We start from the raw sequence: 15,129 nt of genomic DNA, 5'->3' as shown, positions 1-15,129 counted from the left end.
TATATCGTTTTTATTTTTTGCCACTTGCGATACACTGGATACTACTGATGCAGCTACTGCCCTTAGCCATTCTTAGCCGAAGCGCATAAAGTGTGGTCTCCTGCATTTGAGGTCGTAGCTCTTTATGCAGGTGAGCGTATGTGTGCGTGGAGGGGAATATAGTGAAATAAGATATAGGTGTGTGTGGGCGAGTTTAAAGTTTACCATACACACAAAAAAGAATGAACGGAGCACGGTACACGGCACTTGTGTCGCAGGCTCTCTTCTTTTCGCCTTTCTGTTTTCTGTGCAGTGAACAGGAATTACTAATAGAGTATAGAGTTGTCGAAGAATTTTTGTTCTGGACAGCACTGACGTTTGGCAAAATAATCTTCGAAATTGTATTTCAGTAATGTCACTGCTTCATTGCACAAGTTACATGCAAGAATTACGCACTTCTGAGCCCAAGCATACGCGATTTCAACCCAGCTGTGGTGGTATTTTCCGACAGAGCCAAAAACGAAAATTTCGTGTGCCTAGATTTTTCGCCTCGATAACTTCCCTGAAGCTAGAAATTAATCTGAATCGCTTCACTTTACTTAAACTCATTTCTAAATTATAGCTGGGCGCAAGAAACCCCGATAATGGAAGTGTTTATTCGACCACCCAATTTTGACACTTTCGCAGTGTTTCGGTGCAACTATTTCACAAACTACGTTTATTGACCAAATCTCGTGTTAGATGTGTTTAATCCCCCGTAATATATGTTAGTTGAGCTACATTTGCTTGCTGAGAGATACGCGCTCAAACAGTTGCAATAAGGACGTGTTTCCGCATTTTAAAGACGCCATGTTTCACGGCGCAACACTCGTAGATCGGAGAAGTTGAACCCCGCAGTGGCATGACACCCAGAGCTTGCAGCAGTCGCAAAGTGGGGTCTCGGAATTGTACCCATACTATTTCATGCCACGGTCTCGGCATAAGTGAAAGGCATAAAGGATACTGGGTCGGCGAAAGTCAAGCGAGGGTACACCGGTGTTAGCGACGTGATGACGGCGTGTGCAACTGTGGGTACCGCGGGATTACGCTGTCGGGTGCTCGGAAGTGCGTCAGCGACTTGTTGTATAAATCTTTTGGGGTTTGGGGCTAAATCGTATTAGGACGAGAGAAGGCTGGCCAGACACTTCGCGAACAAACTGCTGAAGTCGCGCGAAGAGGACGCATCCATCATCAGATGCCAAGCTGCAAAGCGAATGGTCTTCTTCCACGGGTTTGCGAGTGACTGCCCACTCTCTGCAGAGTTCATCGAACTCTTGCCAAGTGTTGAAGACTGCAGCAACAGTCGAGGGTTTTCCGCGAACAACATTTAAAAGGCATCGTCGTCTATTCCCTTAAGGCTATGCTTGATTTTTTTCCTCTTTGGTAATAGCGCTGTTTACCCTCTAACACAAGTCAAGGATGTCCTGGATATATGAGTTAAAGGTTTCTTCGTTCGTGCGCGTAGCGCGTTCGCGCAAACGCTGCTCATCGCGCAGTTCCCAAACGACTGGGCACTCGAACACATTGGCGAATTCGGTCTTGAAATCCGACCGTGTGCGTAGATCAAACCCGTGGTTCTAATACCTCGTCTCTGCAACACCGGTTAGGAAGAAACTGACGTTGTTGAGCTTCAGTTTATAATCCCAGTTGTTATGGGTGCTCACCCGTTCGAAGGTGGTGAGCCAGTCCTCAGCATTCTGGTCGTCAGTGCCGTTGAGGAAGGGGGGATCCCGTGGACGGTCACTGCCAGAGCAAATGATAGGTTCCACAGGAGGTGTGGACCAATGGTGGTTACCGCGAGACATCGTGGAGGGAAGTGTCCGACTGCGCAGCTCCAGGGTAGAAAAATGGGGACCCGAGCAGCTCAGCAAACTCCACCAAAAATTTTAAAGGAGATAATCGACGTTCCGCTAGAGGGCTGGACTGGTTTATTGGCAAACCAGGCGTAACCGCAGGTGGCGGCGAGCCTAAACGACCAGCTTTACGCGAGGCTGCTCTTGAACTCGAGCGTCCTCTTCCTCGTCAGCATCCGTCGCCTACCCGCATAAGGGGAGTTGCCCTTTACGGCTGATACTCGTCGCAATTATTTCCATGTGCGCTATATACTTAGTTTTAACTTGATTCGAACAATATGAACGGAACATAATGTCGTTTAAGTTTAGTGAAGTTCCTCCCAAATAATTTGAACTTTGCATACTTACACATAACGCGTGTGTACTATGTGATACTCGCTCAACAGGGTGATGATGTGGATTGTTACACATCTCAACAGGCAACAAAAGGTCTTCAAAATTTTGAGCTTGCATTTCTGAAAAACGCGCAAGTAAAAAAGTGTAAACTTAAATCAAATGCATTGTTTATATAACACCGTCAAACAAGAAAATTTCAACACGACGTGTACATTTAGTTTTAAAAACAACTGTAACCGTTACGCTAAATAAATACCACGACAAAAAATTAAAATTAGTATTTCAGTTTTGAGTTTTTGAATGTAAACATGCATTGTTTTTTTTTTGGGCAAACTGAGAACAAGCTTTTCGCAAAATTGTGTCTTGTGTAGTCATAGGTGAAATCAATAGCAGTGCGATTTCGCCACCGAATGGGCGCATGTTTACCTACGCGGAGAAACAGAATGCAGTATTCGAAGCCCTAACTGGGGCCGTTGCGCCAGCGCTGAGCCCTCACGACTGCGAACCTGCAACCAACACCATGAAAATAAACTAGCCGAAAAAGATAATTACGCACGGCTCCTCTTTCCTGAAGTCAGCGCGGGAAACGCGCCTGGACCGGCAAGAGCTGATAGAAAGTACGCACGTGGGCAAAGTGTTCGCTGTTGTAGGCAACTGCAGCAGACCTGATAGCGTTATGCCCAGAAGGCGTCGTCGGCTGTTAGTCTTTAGAGATCGATTCACAGACGTCGGAAAGAGCTCAGTGGCTGCCAGAAGTCCAGGGTAGTTCTCCGTTTTCTCCGTTCTCCCGTGTTCTCCGTTTCCCAGGTGGTTAGCAAGTTAGCAATTGGAAGGTAAGCCACTTCCTAATGCTATTTGCTAAATATTCCTGCAACTCGCTCGTTATGATAACAGCTAGTGTTTCGCAATCGACGGGCCTAGCGGAAGAATTTAATGCTCTTAATCTTTCAGAGAGTCCTATCGACTAGAAGGATAGGGCAGAAAAGAGGGCCTCCTCGACCACGCTCTTTGTCTGATCTTGCACGCTGAAAGCCATTAGGTACATTGAATCTAAGAGTGAAACACTTCTCTTCGACGAATGGAAACGCCATCCCTAGATTCTTATTTACGGGCCTACTGCTTTGAAGTCATATTTTTCGAAGTTTTTTGGAGGGTTTGCACTTGACTGCATTTGCATTCCAAGCGCCACACAACGAACTATCAGTCTGTAAGGTGTCCCTCGTTGACCCGCATTCTAAAAGGGCTCATTAAAATACGCCCTTTAAGAATACATCGTACTTTGCAGGATGAAAATTCTCAGCCCCCCCAAAAAACGCCGTATACTAAAAACGCCGTTTGTTTGCGGGCTGAGACTTCTCAACCTGCGAAAGACATCATTTCACATGGGGTCGTTGTTAAAATTAACGGGAACAAAGGCCAGCGGAAATAAACGGGAACACGCTTCACATCTGTTTTTAACGTGCTTTTTTGTGCTTCTACGCGAAAAAATAAATGCATGACATCAAACAGGCGCTGTATGTTTGCTTATAAAACACTGCTGGCGCTACAAACGAAATTCAATGCATTTTCAAACGTCCCAGTACAGTGGGGCTAGGAGTGGTCGGATTTGGCTGCTACCGTATGACCATACACGTAATCGTGATAGCCCCTAAGAAACGATCATTCGGGTAATGGAATGAAAACTGCTAATTCTAGTCCTATTTCTAGACGTTCTGAAACTGGATCTTAGTACATCCCCTGCAGGGTCATTCGCAATCTTCGCGCCCATAGAATGTCGGATTACGCAGCAAAGGAAAGCACGGATATTTTACCTTTTACACACACGTGACCTACGCGTTAAGCAAGAGAGCGATAAGGGCTTTCTTTTGTTGGGCAGCACTACCTATTATTACTTCTAAGGGATTATCTTCAGCGAAACATCGTACTTTATTCACTGTGTATGGATTGCCATGATTGCTTGATGATACCTCCAAATCCAAATGTGCCGTAGGCTTTGCAATCCCAAGCAAGGACAACCAGCATACCTGTATGTCTCAACGCAGGTATCGAAAACATTTTGAGGTGGAGGGCGAGTGGCATGAAGCCGACACGGCGGAGGGAAGGGCCGCACGCTAGATCGGGTGGCAGAGGAGGGGGCTTTGAAGGCAAAAGGAAATATTTCAGCGAATGGCCAGTATTTGGCAATAATGGACAATAATCTGGCTGAGTGTGAAGGTGGACAATTCAACTGGAACCGACCAATTATATGTTCTTCGCTCCCGTCTAGCCATATTTATGATCAAAACTGGCGTTTCGCTCATCAGATAGTTTGAGACTTGGTGGTGGGAGGTGTTCTGACGACGTGCTGGGGGGCGCATAATACTGCCCCGTCTGTCTCTTCCGGCCCGCGGTCCGTAGGTTGCCTACCCCTGTCTAAAGCATTTCGGATAAAGTGTAAATCGCACTGAAAGCCTGTTCTTCTCTGAGATTCTTGTCCAGATCATATCAGTTTTAGTGAATGTCCAGAAGACTTAAAACGCTCACTGTGCGACGTAATTTTGCTGAATCACCGACACAAGGAATGAAGAGTCGGTCTTTCTGAACAGTCTTCATACCACTGGAAAAATACCTTTCGCGTGGTTTTGCATTTGTTGGCTTTTATTTAAAAATATTTATCCGCTTTTTCTTTACCTATAGCAGGTATAGCCTACCACAGATTGAAATAGACTGAATATAGCCAGAACGCTCCTTATGACTATAAGAATTGTTGATGCTGATGCCGTTGTATCTGCACCATTTCAGATGGCCTTCGTTGGAAGACTTTTTGTTTGTAGTTTGCTGTTTGTACTACTGGCAGCTGCGTCTTCAGGCAAGTTGGTACCATTGGCTGGAAACACGAATGTCTACTGTCCCATAAAAGGAAATAACATTTCTAGAAGTAATTTAGTTACAATGATCATCATCTTTAGCAGTTAACCAGGTCCGCTCCTCTCGACACTCAAGGCCATTTTTTTGCCACGGAAATTACACTAGTCTAAGTAAATTTGCCTCCTTTGGCAATCAACCTGGTTTAAAACCACAAAAATATTCGCCCATTCGCATTGCTATGGACAGAAGACACTACCGCTGCAGTTAGTCGGAAATAATGCAAACTTCTGGCAAATTCCGGTGCATGTAGCCTGCCTAACAGCAACAGGGGCTTTGTAAGGAGGGGTGTGGTAAAACAGTGCTGCTAATTTAAACGAATGTGACTGCGACAAACATAGACCTGAATAAACACAGCGATTATATACAGCAGTCCATCAATCTAACCAGTACGTGTAACCGCAAACTTTCAGTGGGGAACCGTAGGCATTAAATCACACGAAACGTTTATTGGTTAGCGTACGATACATTAGGAACTATATACCCAGCCTGAGTGTCGACCCAACTAAATAAGTCAAAACACTTAAGCACTCCTCATGGTGCAGTGAATTCGAAAGCATTAAACCAGCGCATTCATTTTAGGCCCCGCAATGACAGGAGTCTTCCCGTGGCACCTTTTCTGTGATGTGAATGAATACTCTGATTAGCATCATCATCCTTTTTGGTGAGGTTGTCTTACTCATTCGGCTGCTATGACTGGGCCGCTTGGCATTGTCCCTGTTAGCCTTAAGCTCGCGCTATTAGACGGAATGTTGTTTGTTACTCAGCTAATTGCTGCTTGCGTAATTACCATGTTAAAACTTGCCCATTCACTTAGAAACCCACGTAACTAAGTGAATGTCAGTAAACGATTGGTAGGTTGACGTTTAGTCATGTGAAATCATCAAGGTATGGTGCTAAGGGGTTTCGGAATGACTGGCATGCCAGAGGACCTTGGTTCGAATCCCCGGAGGCAAAATGTTTTCGTTTTTTTTTTTGAAACTGAGTCAGTCAATTTCCGTATAGATGCTTCTCTGAAAAATTTGCCATTGTTCTTAGCATTGAGTTGCTGTTTTGATCCACAAGAGCAGTCCGCTACTTTGTTTTTTGTTCCTGCATTTCGGTCTTGTTGATGTTTTTGCGTGGTTGGCGGTGCTTAGTTTACGCAGAAACTGAACTCGATGTCGAAGCATTTTTGATAATAAAAGACACACCAGGAAGACGGTTGGCTCCCCCTTTCTCACCAAGCGCCTTATTGAGCCTCTAGGGGCACGCGCTCCTGGAGCCACACAGTCCTCGAGACCGTTTTCAAGCACGGACTGGGCACAGCGTCAATCCGCCGTATCATGACGAACAATGGTGGAGCCATAGAGGGCTTCTTAAGTGCCCCATTTGCGGTTGTTCGGTGCCCACTGAAACGATAATATATAAAATTTTCTTTATAACCCATATATTGTTGGCCACCTCAGAATTTCAAATGCTTGTATATTCGAGGCGGCTTTTTACATGCGGGATGCTGTGAGTGTAGAGCTAAGCAGAACACTAAACCAATAATTCCACAGTGTTAATTTTGCATCTTTTATTTGGATGCAATTAATACTTGCTGCTATGGGAAGCAGTAATTTTTTGGAGTTCCTGGCAGGACTATGTCATATGCTGAAAGTCTGCTCGGCTGTTGCACAAAGCGCACAGATTTGAATAAATGTCTGGATAGTAGCAATGGGTGATGGATATAGTGCTTTGAAAATTGCTTGTGCGCAACTGTGGCCCCGTGACTGCCTCTTTCCTGGAGAGGTTGGGTGGGCTGGTGGATATTTAAAGAAAAAAAATTTTCAATTCACAGCACAAGCATTCCCGTTTTTATTTGATGACCAAATGCACGGAAGGGGTAATCCAATATACGCAATTTTAAACGGTGCGAACAGTGCCGAAGAATACACTTTTATCGCATTAGAAGTTACTTATGAAGCTGCTTCCCGCTCACGCATACTAAAGAAGAACGGAAACCATAAAAACTGCACTGAACGCCTCAAGTCTCAGGAAAAAGTTTCACAAACAATGTAGTGGACATAGTGAATTGTTCAATAGAGGGACTCACGAATTATTCGAAGATCCCAGAAACGAACCATCGCTATTTACTACATGCTTTACCTCGGCTGCTGGCTTGAAAGAAAAATAGGGCAACCTGATCGAATTAACAAATTATAAGATTTCATCTTAAGAACTACATGCCACAAAAATAAACGGTCTATGAAGTCATGAGAAGAGCAACTTCAGGTGCCTCAAACAAGCCCTTTGCTCATTATCAACTAGAACTACCATCCACAAAGGGCTTAAAATTTTAAGGGGCGATAAGGGCACAATACTGCCTCATTCCTTCAAGATTCGCGAATTTGCTTGTTAAATACACTATTTAAATAATGTCATCGGTAAAAACGTGCGCTTGTGCACTGCCCAGGCAAAAAAATGTCTTCTTCTCTATAGACACTCGGGAACCTTGTTCCAAAGCTAATGGATAAGTAATATGAGCAAATATTCAAATTTCTCATAAACATCACCAAGTTTGTTACGAACTATAAACGCTGAGCTCAAGGCCACGATCCCCATCTAGAATCCGGAAAGGATATGTGTCCACCGCCAACTATGACGACCAGACGCTTAAAACCCTGATGCCCTTCAAGGGCTAGCTTGAATGTCCGCAACACCGTGTAGGTCTTCGCCTCAAAAACCAAGTCATGCTCGTTTTTAAAAAATGGGAGATGGATATACTAGGCTAGACGTGGTTTAATCGCGTTTGAGTGACATTCAATTGCATTTCAGTTTGGCATCTTCTGTTGGATGTCATCCCGTAAACAACTTCGGTCGTTTTGCAAAATTTTCGGTCATTTTGTCTCAGCTTATGTTGTGGGAAAGTTACATAATAATGAAAAGTACGAATAGCGTTACCTTCCTTTTCTGAAACGGCTACACCAATTGCAGCTGTTTTGAAAAACTTCATGGGTTAATTGCAATTTATTAACATAAAATTATTAAAGTAAGAAATTTTTGGGTCGCACCAATAGCTAAACTCAAAATGATACAGGGATGCGAAGCTGTACGCTGCTTTGTTGATCATCTTGTTACTCTTTTCAGAGGAGCCAGAATGCCCTTTGGTGAACTGCGTTACAGGCGCAAAGGTTGCTTGCCTCATTGATGATAACACCTGCAGCTGCAGATGCGGTAAATGCTTGTCGTCTTTTTTTTTTGTTTTGTTTCTTTAAGGTACTAAAAATCTTTCTTTTTCGCAAATACAATTACGGGACAAGTGCAATGTGTATTTTTTACCTTTGTTACAGTGCAAAAGTACCAATGGGTACCCTTTTGAGCTGGTTACGAAGCATGAGCTAATAATATTTCTGAGAATTATACTTGCGATAGACAGTACTCGTTGAAAAGTTTAGCGGTCAATTTCTTCGCTTGGCAACACTGGAAACGGCCACAGACACTGCCGACGCACCTCTGACACGACGCAGCCTGGGCCGCTGCGGCCGCACGCCGAAAAAAAAAAAGAAAACTGTTCGCATGGCGACGCAGTGAAACATCCCCCTCGCGAGGGGTAGGATCAAATGCAGAGTATTTCCGGGGGCGCACTACGTTAAGTAGTTTGCGTTACGTTAATGTTGTTGCACTTGTGGCAACTGCTGACGAGAGAGCGCTCGTCAGCAGTAAAATTCGCAGCTTTGGCGCACGTTGAGTCCGAGAGAGGGGAGTGTCCTTGAAACGTGCCTGGGGGCGCTATCGAATGTTGATCACGCCGATAGCGAAACGTCTGAGCCCGGCATGTCGAGGCGAGCAATGCGGACTACTACGGACGCCTAGAACGGGTGACATCGTGAGTTAAGAAATGCTCTGCATTTAAAAGACACTGGCGTGCGTCATCTGCTCCGTTCCAATCCGATTCTAAACTGTGGCGCCAACAGAGATGTTATTAATCGCACTCACAGTGAAGTCGGCGCAATAATTTGTGTTCGGCGAAGAGTTCGTAACGTGAAACACAGTCATGTGTTTCACAGTAGTGCTTAGCTGGACAAGTGCCGCCATACCGCGTAGCCCGACGTAACGATTGACGGCGCACTGTGGCCACGGGCGCACTCACACGGTTGCATGGAGGAGAAGAGGGGTGCCTGATCTGCGGGCCGTGCGCACAACGTCGCCTAGCAACAGACGCTTGGCCACAGATATGGCGGCGCACACTTGGTTGCCTGCACGCATTCCACGTAATTGAATACCGAGGATAAGAAATCAGGGGTATCTTTGTACTTCCTAAGACTCGGTTCCCTTACGCTGCGTTCATTTCCATCACAGTGAACTGTCTTTCTAATACTGGCCCAATAAGCGGCTTTCATGATAATGTAGACTTCTGCAATTGCAAGGCATTGCCCATGACAAAAAGTACAGAATTTAATTTCTCCCGCACTTTTCAATATGTCGTCAGAAGATGTTTCCGGCCGAATAATACGAAAACAACGTTTGTAGAGTGCTAGCATGTGGCATTAATGCAGATAAGTGTTACACCAAATGAGGGTCCGTTAAGCCAGTTAAGCCTGGAGGCCGGTGACAATAAAAATAAATTTGTGCAATACACCCGGGTATAATTTGTAGATAAATGGGATCAGGCGATTCAACCAAACCTAACAATAGGTTTATAGTGCCGTCCCCGTAGAAAAGAAAATTCAAACGTTTGGTATGTACTATCCCTATGCTTCCAATTGAAATCTGGCTCCGAGAAACCATTCAGAGAACTTGAGGCGCCTAAAATGGAATCCCACCTGGCTACCGCGTTTTGTGATGCGATGCTACGCGCCGAACGAGAGAATCATTAGGTGAAAAAGCAGAAGGCAATTATGAAAGGTTTACAAACCGAGACCACCTATAGCTCCCATCATTTTACCTTTATTATGAAAACCGGTCGTCCTAATCCCACAATGTGCCGTTAACGATGCCATGCTACCATGCAATGAGCACCGGCCGTATCAGATCTAACGGTGGTGAGCTACTGAGCGCGAGGTCATGGTATTGATTCCTGGTCGCCACAGGCACCGTTTGTTTCACCGAGCATACACCTAGACCCCCGAGTGTACTTTTTCGAAGCTATTGTCTGTAACATGCTTGCGTACCCGTGTGTTAAAAGTTGCGCTTCCGTCAATGGTGTTACGAGGCATGCGGTGTCAATTGTTACCTTAAAAAAATTACACCATCTCCCCGAAGGAACTATATGGTGATGCAAAGCGTGCCGAAGCCGCGCGCTTTCTCGCAGCGTGGTAGCCGCTGCTCGACGCTGGCGTTTCGAAGCGGCTTAACTTTCTCGAAGTTTCGCATCCGCTGCTTGACGTCGACGTTTCCGAAGCGGCGTCGCGTTGCCGAGCGCCATCTGGATCCGCTGCTCGGCGTCGACGTTTGCGTTCTGCACCTCAAACACTCCTCTGCGCAGCCTTGTCTTCAGAGGTGCTCACGGTTCTGGAAGTGAGCTGACTGGCGCTGGTTGAAGGTGTGCCAGCCAGCTCGCTGACAGAATTGATGGCGTCCATTCAGTTCATCGGACAAGCAGCAACTGAGGGAGCGGCGCGCGGAGTGGAGGAGAGGGAGAGCAGCGCGTGCGCTATTGCACAGCTGGCGTGGAGAGAGGGAGAGGACGAGAGCGGCGTTATCGCACAGCTGGTGGGGAGAGGCGGAGAGGTGCGGACGGACGCCGATGGACATGGCCCCGAGAAAGAGATGCTTTGCATCTAAAACGGCTGTTTCTACTAGTTTTGAGGTTTCATAGAATCGAACAGAGACCCTGCGGCTTCGAGCCTCTAATTTCAAGCACTAGGCAAGGTGTGTTTGCTTTCAAGAGGTCATAAAGGCCGACTTTTGAGTTCGAATTTTGTGGCCTGTGCTGTGCGCAACTGGAAGAAGGAAATAAGTATGTAAACCTGCGAGCTTATTTCGCTACAGCTTCTAAGAGGGCCAATACAAGCTTGTACTAAATAATCATGTTCATGCAAATATTACGCATATTTACTCGGTGAATAAAACGAACGTGGCAGCTGCATTATCTTACGATTTTGTATTCCGAAGATCATATCGTCTACGCCGGTACTCAACGGCGGAACCCGGTCGTGAGCACACGTTGGAGAACTTCTGGCTTTACGGTGAAGCTGCATCCTAATGGGATGCAGTATGAAATACGGTCCCTAAACAATTATAATAATCGAATATTCGTACCCAGTTGATCTCGCTCCAGATCGTGTCAGTCTTGAATAATCGTAAGTTAATTCGTATTTTTGATTTTTCAGTCTTCGATGAAGATCCGTGCGCATCCTTGATCGCCATAGAATACTTGTATGGCTGCTCTTTCAAATGCACTGTGGAAAATATTACGTGCAAGTGCGGCTGCTGTAAGTGTTCTCATGTTTGTCTTTCAGAACCGAAAGTCTATTTAACGCAATCTCCCAAGTGGAGTTCAGCCCCCTCCTTGGATAAGCTATTATACCGCGAAGTGAATGATACACTGAGTGAGTGAGTGAGTGAGTGAGTGAGTGAGTGAGTGAGTGAGTGAGTGAGTGAGTGAGTGAGTGAGTGAGTGAGTGAGTGAGTGAGTGAGTGAGTGAGTGAGTGAGCGAGCGAGCGAGCGAACGAACGAGCACGGCGAGTCATGCCATTTGTGAATGCCAGAGATTAAAGTATTTCTTGTGCCATCGCAATATATTTGCTCAGCGTTGTCTACCTTTTTTGTACTGTGGGACAAAGAAGCACTACATATTAATAGGGAACAAATAATTATAGTACCCCAGTAACCCACTCCATAAAAAATCCAGCCAAGTACCTTTTTATTATAAAACAGCTGGCTCAAAAATGTGTCTGCAGAAATGCTCAAAAACAGCCTTCTTTAACGTAGCACAGAACTTTTTGTTTATATTGAATGCCAAAACATTGCTCATATCAGTAAGCCCAACAGCACTTTCTTATGCGGATTGTTTTTATACAAGGTGAAGAAGGCAAGGGACATACTTCCATCTTTGCATTCGTTACTTCGTATGACCAGACTCTGATTGAAACTTGTTTGTATGCAGAAGCTGCACAACGCGAAACACGTGATAATGACGATATGAAGTGCTCATGGTTATCAGAACAAGAGCAACACCATTTATTCGGAGTGCAGCTTCAGTTGTCTGAATACACAACACAAATGACGCACGTCGCTAGGGTTTCTGTGATTTAAGATAGGCTCAATGACGTGGAGCAAAAGTTTGCAGAATAATTGTGAGCTCCATGTTTCTTCGAAGTGGCGAGATGCTGCTCCAATGCATCTGCACGTGTTAACTCACTATCGTATGTGTTTATTACCATGGTCAATACCGCTACCTGAAGCTTTTTATCGAACAGTATGCGGTATCTATAAACCGACAATAAATTTTGGTAATTGTCAGCACCCACGATACATTCGCGGAAGTTTCGTCTAATACCCGATGCTGTTATTATTTAAGGTCAGTTGCAATGTACACCAACTATTCCTGTGGGCTCCGACATCCTCCTAGAAAGAGAGAACTTCTGTCATAGTCGTGTTTTTTTCTGTTTGGCTAATCCCCCACACAAAATGAACATGCTCAGATATGATGGTGGCGTCATTATATTCTGTTAATGCTGGTGTAGTGGGGTGGGCGGGTATTGATGTGCACTTTCTATTTGTAGAAGGTTAGCTAATACATTGCCTCACCTACTACATCAGATACTTTCTGCCATGTACAGAAGTTAGTTTCTTGAAACTATGAACGGAGGCGGCATGTGCGTTTAAAGAGGTGGATCGCTGCCTCAAATTGGAGAAAGTGAATCTGTGCGGGCTGCAACTTTTTATTGTAGTTGCATATAAAAAGGGCGAAGCGGTATTCAGTGGTACTTGATGATCTACGGTACTTATAAAATTTAATGCGTTACACGTTGGTTCCACTTTTTCGGTTTGTTAAATAGCTTCACATTTCTGCCCCCAGTTCTAGACATTGATTAAGATAGTGCAGCGTTTTATATTTTTACTCAACTTTGCAGCTACTTGATTGGGTGCCAGCTGTGCCAAGTCCCCATCTGGAATCTGCTTGGTCTCACCCTTGAAGTTTTCTTTTGGAAATTCCTCTGCGGACTCCAGCTGGACGCTTCAGTGCATTGAGCAAGAATAAACAGTTTATTTCATTTTTTGCGGCATTTGTTGCTTTTTCTGAAAACTGCATACAGTGAGCAAGAAAATATTAGCGAGATCTGTGCAAAGTTCAGTTTCTAAATTAACAGTGTTCGGTTTATACACCACTGACTTTGCTGGAGTTGGGCAACCTGAACAAATATTTCTATACTATGCAGTGCACCTCAACGTACATCTTTCTGAATTCTCAGATTAGGTGGATAGGAGGTCACGGGCACTGCCTTGCTGAGTGAGTGAGGGAAGTTTGCACCATAACCTCTGCCGAAGGTGTTGAAATTTGCGAGAACGTGGATGTTGGACATGAGGTGTAAATCCCAGTGCGACAATTTGAGGGGGATAACGCATTCAATTATACGGACATTGTTGCGCTTAATAGAATGAAATATCAGTCGAAACGAATTACCTCTATATAGGTGTAGTGTGTACACTATAGGTTTATCGAAAATATTGCAGGAACAACTAACTTGCGTCTTTCAAACTGCGAGAGAATTCTAAGTTATTTAAGTGCGCTGATTCAAGATTCATTTATGATATAAAAGAAATATGGGTTGTGTTAAGATCCTCAAAATTCTTCACAACGCCTAGAAAACTTCAGGAAAGGTTATTGTCACGTTTTTTTATGTACGAGCAGCAAGTTACGTTGAGTACTCCATAGTACTATGCACTGTGGACTCGTATAGTTGCTTTGAATTGGGCGCAATACCTCCTAAAGGGTTTTGAGGTACGTGAGGTGATAAGAGGCGGTTAGCGTTTGCTAATGTTTGCCACAAATAATTTCAGGTGAGCTTGAGAATAGCTAGTTAGAGGTGAGCGCCATAGTGATAAATCCACGTGATGATATGCTTGCATGAGCAGAAATGACAGCATTTGCTAAAGTCGAATAGGGCTGGTATAATTATTTTGGGCATGGGTTACACCTAGAGAAGTGAGCATTTTTCTAATCTTTTGAAACAGCCGCTTAGCCATAATGCGTCAAATGTCTATGTTGGAGAATAAATAAATGTTAATTGTTGAAACAAATTTTGAACGTATCTATTTCCCTGGGGTAGTTTATAATGGCATGCCAACCTCAGGTTACAATTAGTTAGGCAGCTTTTCGTCTATGCTTGGAGTGCAAAAGTATCGTGATTAACAGTCCCCAGCGATCAACGCCAATGATTCCTTTTGTGCATAGTTAATAAACATCCAATTTGCATTGCTGCCACGCTGGGTTTGTAGTTTCTACAATTTCCAAGATGCCCATGCACACAGAAAGTATGCCCCAAGACCGGCCCGTCTATGGCCGCTTTCTGGCATGTCCGGCCAGCATCCAGGTTCTGGCAGCCACTGATCATACGTTGAACGGCCAACATTCGGCAACCAGCGCTTCGGTATTTTTCCGTCCGCCCATGTCCGGACGCACAACGGCAGCTAACCGGCTGCCAGATATTCAGTTCTCTTACGGCTGCCGATGTTGACAAAGAGAACGGCCGAAGTACGGCCTTAGGCATCCGTTTTTCTTCGGGAAGCGGTAATCGGCCGAAGCACGGCAAGCGACCGGCCACAGAATATGCGTATTCTTGCGGCAGTTGGTGTTCGAAAGGAGACCGGCCGGACGCAGCTGCCGTGCATTCGTTGTTTCAACGGTGAACCGCGCGTCCGGCGGTAGAATACTCGTTTTCTTCGGGCAACCAGTGTTATGAAGGATACCGGCCGACGTACGGCCCCAGAATATACCTTTTACATTCGGTTAGCTGTCCTCGGCCGAATTTCGGCAAGCGAATGGCCACAGAATATTTGGCAACGGGTGTTCAAGAGGAGACCAGCCTATGTAAGGTATCTGGTTAT

The 15,129-nt window shown here is 45.0% G+C and overlaps 1 long non-coding RNA gene across 1 annotated transcript; it reads left to right on the top strand.

Moving 5' to 3' along the window:
• Nucleotides 1-2,880: 2,880 nt before the first annotated feature.
• On the top strand, nucleotides 2,881-13,295 carry LOC144149336 (uncharacterized). The gene is made up of 5 exons (XR_013318274.1): nucleotides 2,881-3,040; nucleotides 4,989-5,055; nucleotides 8,223-8,309; nucleotides 11,408-11,509; nucleotides 13,155-13,295. It is a non-coding gene; the product is annotated as an uncharacterized LOC144149336 (long non-coding RNA).
• The last annotated feature ends 1,834 nt before the right edge of the window (nucleotides 13,296-15,129 follow it).

The sequence above is a fragment of the Haemaphysalis longicornis genome, unplaced genomic scaffold (genome assembly GCF_048455015.1).
Source record: "Haemaphysalis longicornis isolate Haplotype H1 unplaced genomic scaffold, Haemaphysalis longicornis Haplotype H1 scaffold_8, whole genome shotgun sequence".
Taxonomy (NCBI): Eukaryota; Metazoa; Arthropoda; class Arachnida; order Ixodida; family Ixodidae; genus Haemaphysalis; species Haemaphysalis longicornis.
Note: the sequence above shows the minus strand (reverse complement) of the source record. Positions and strands in the feature narration are given on the sequence as shown.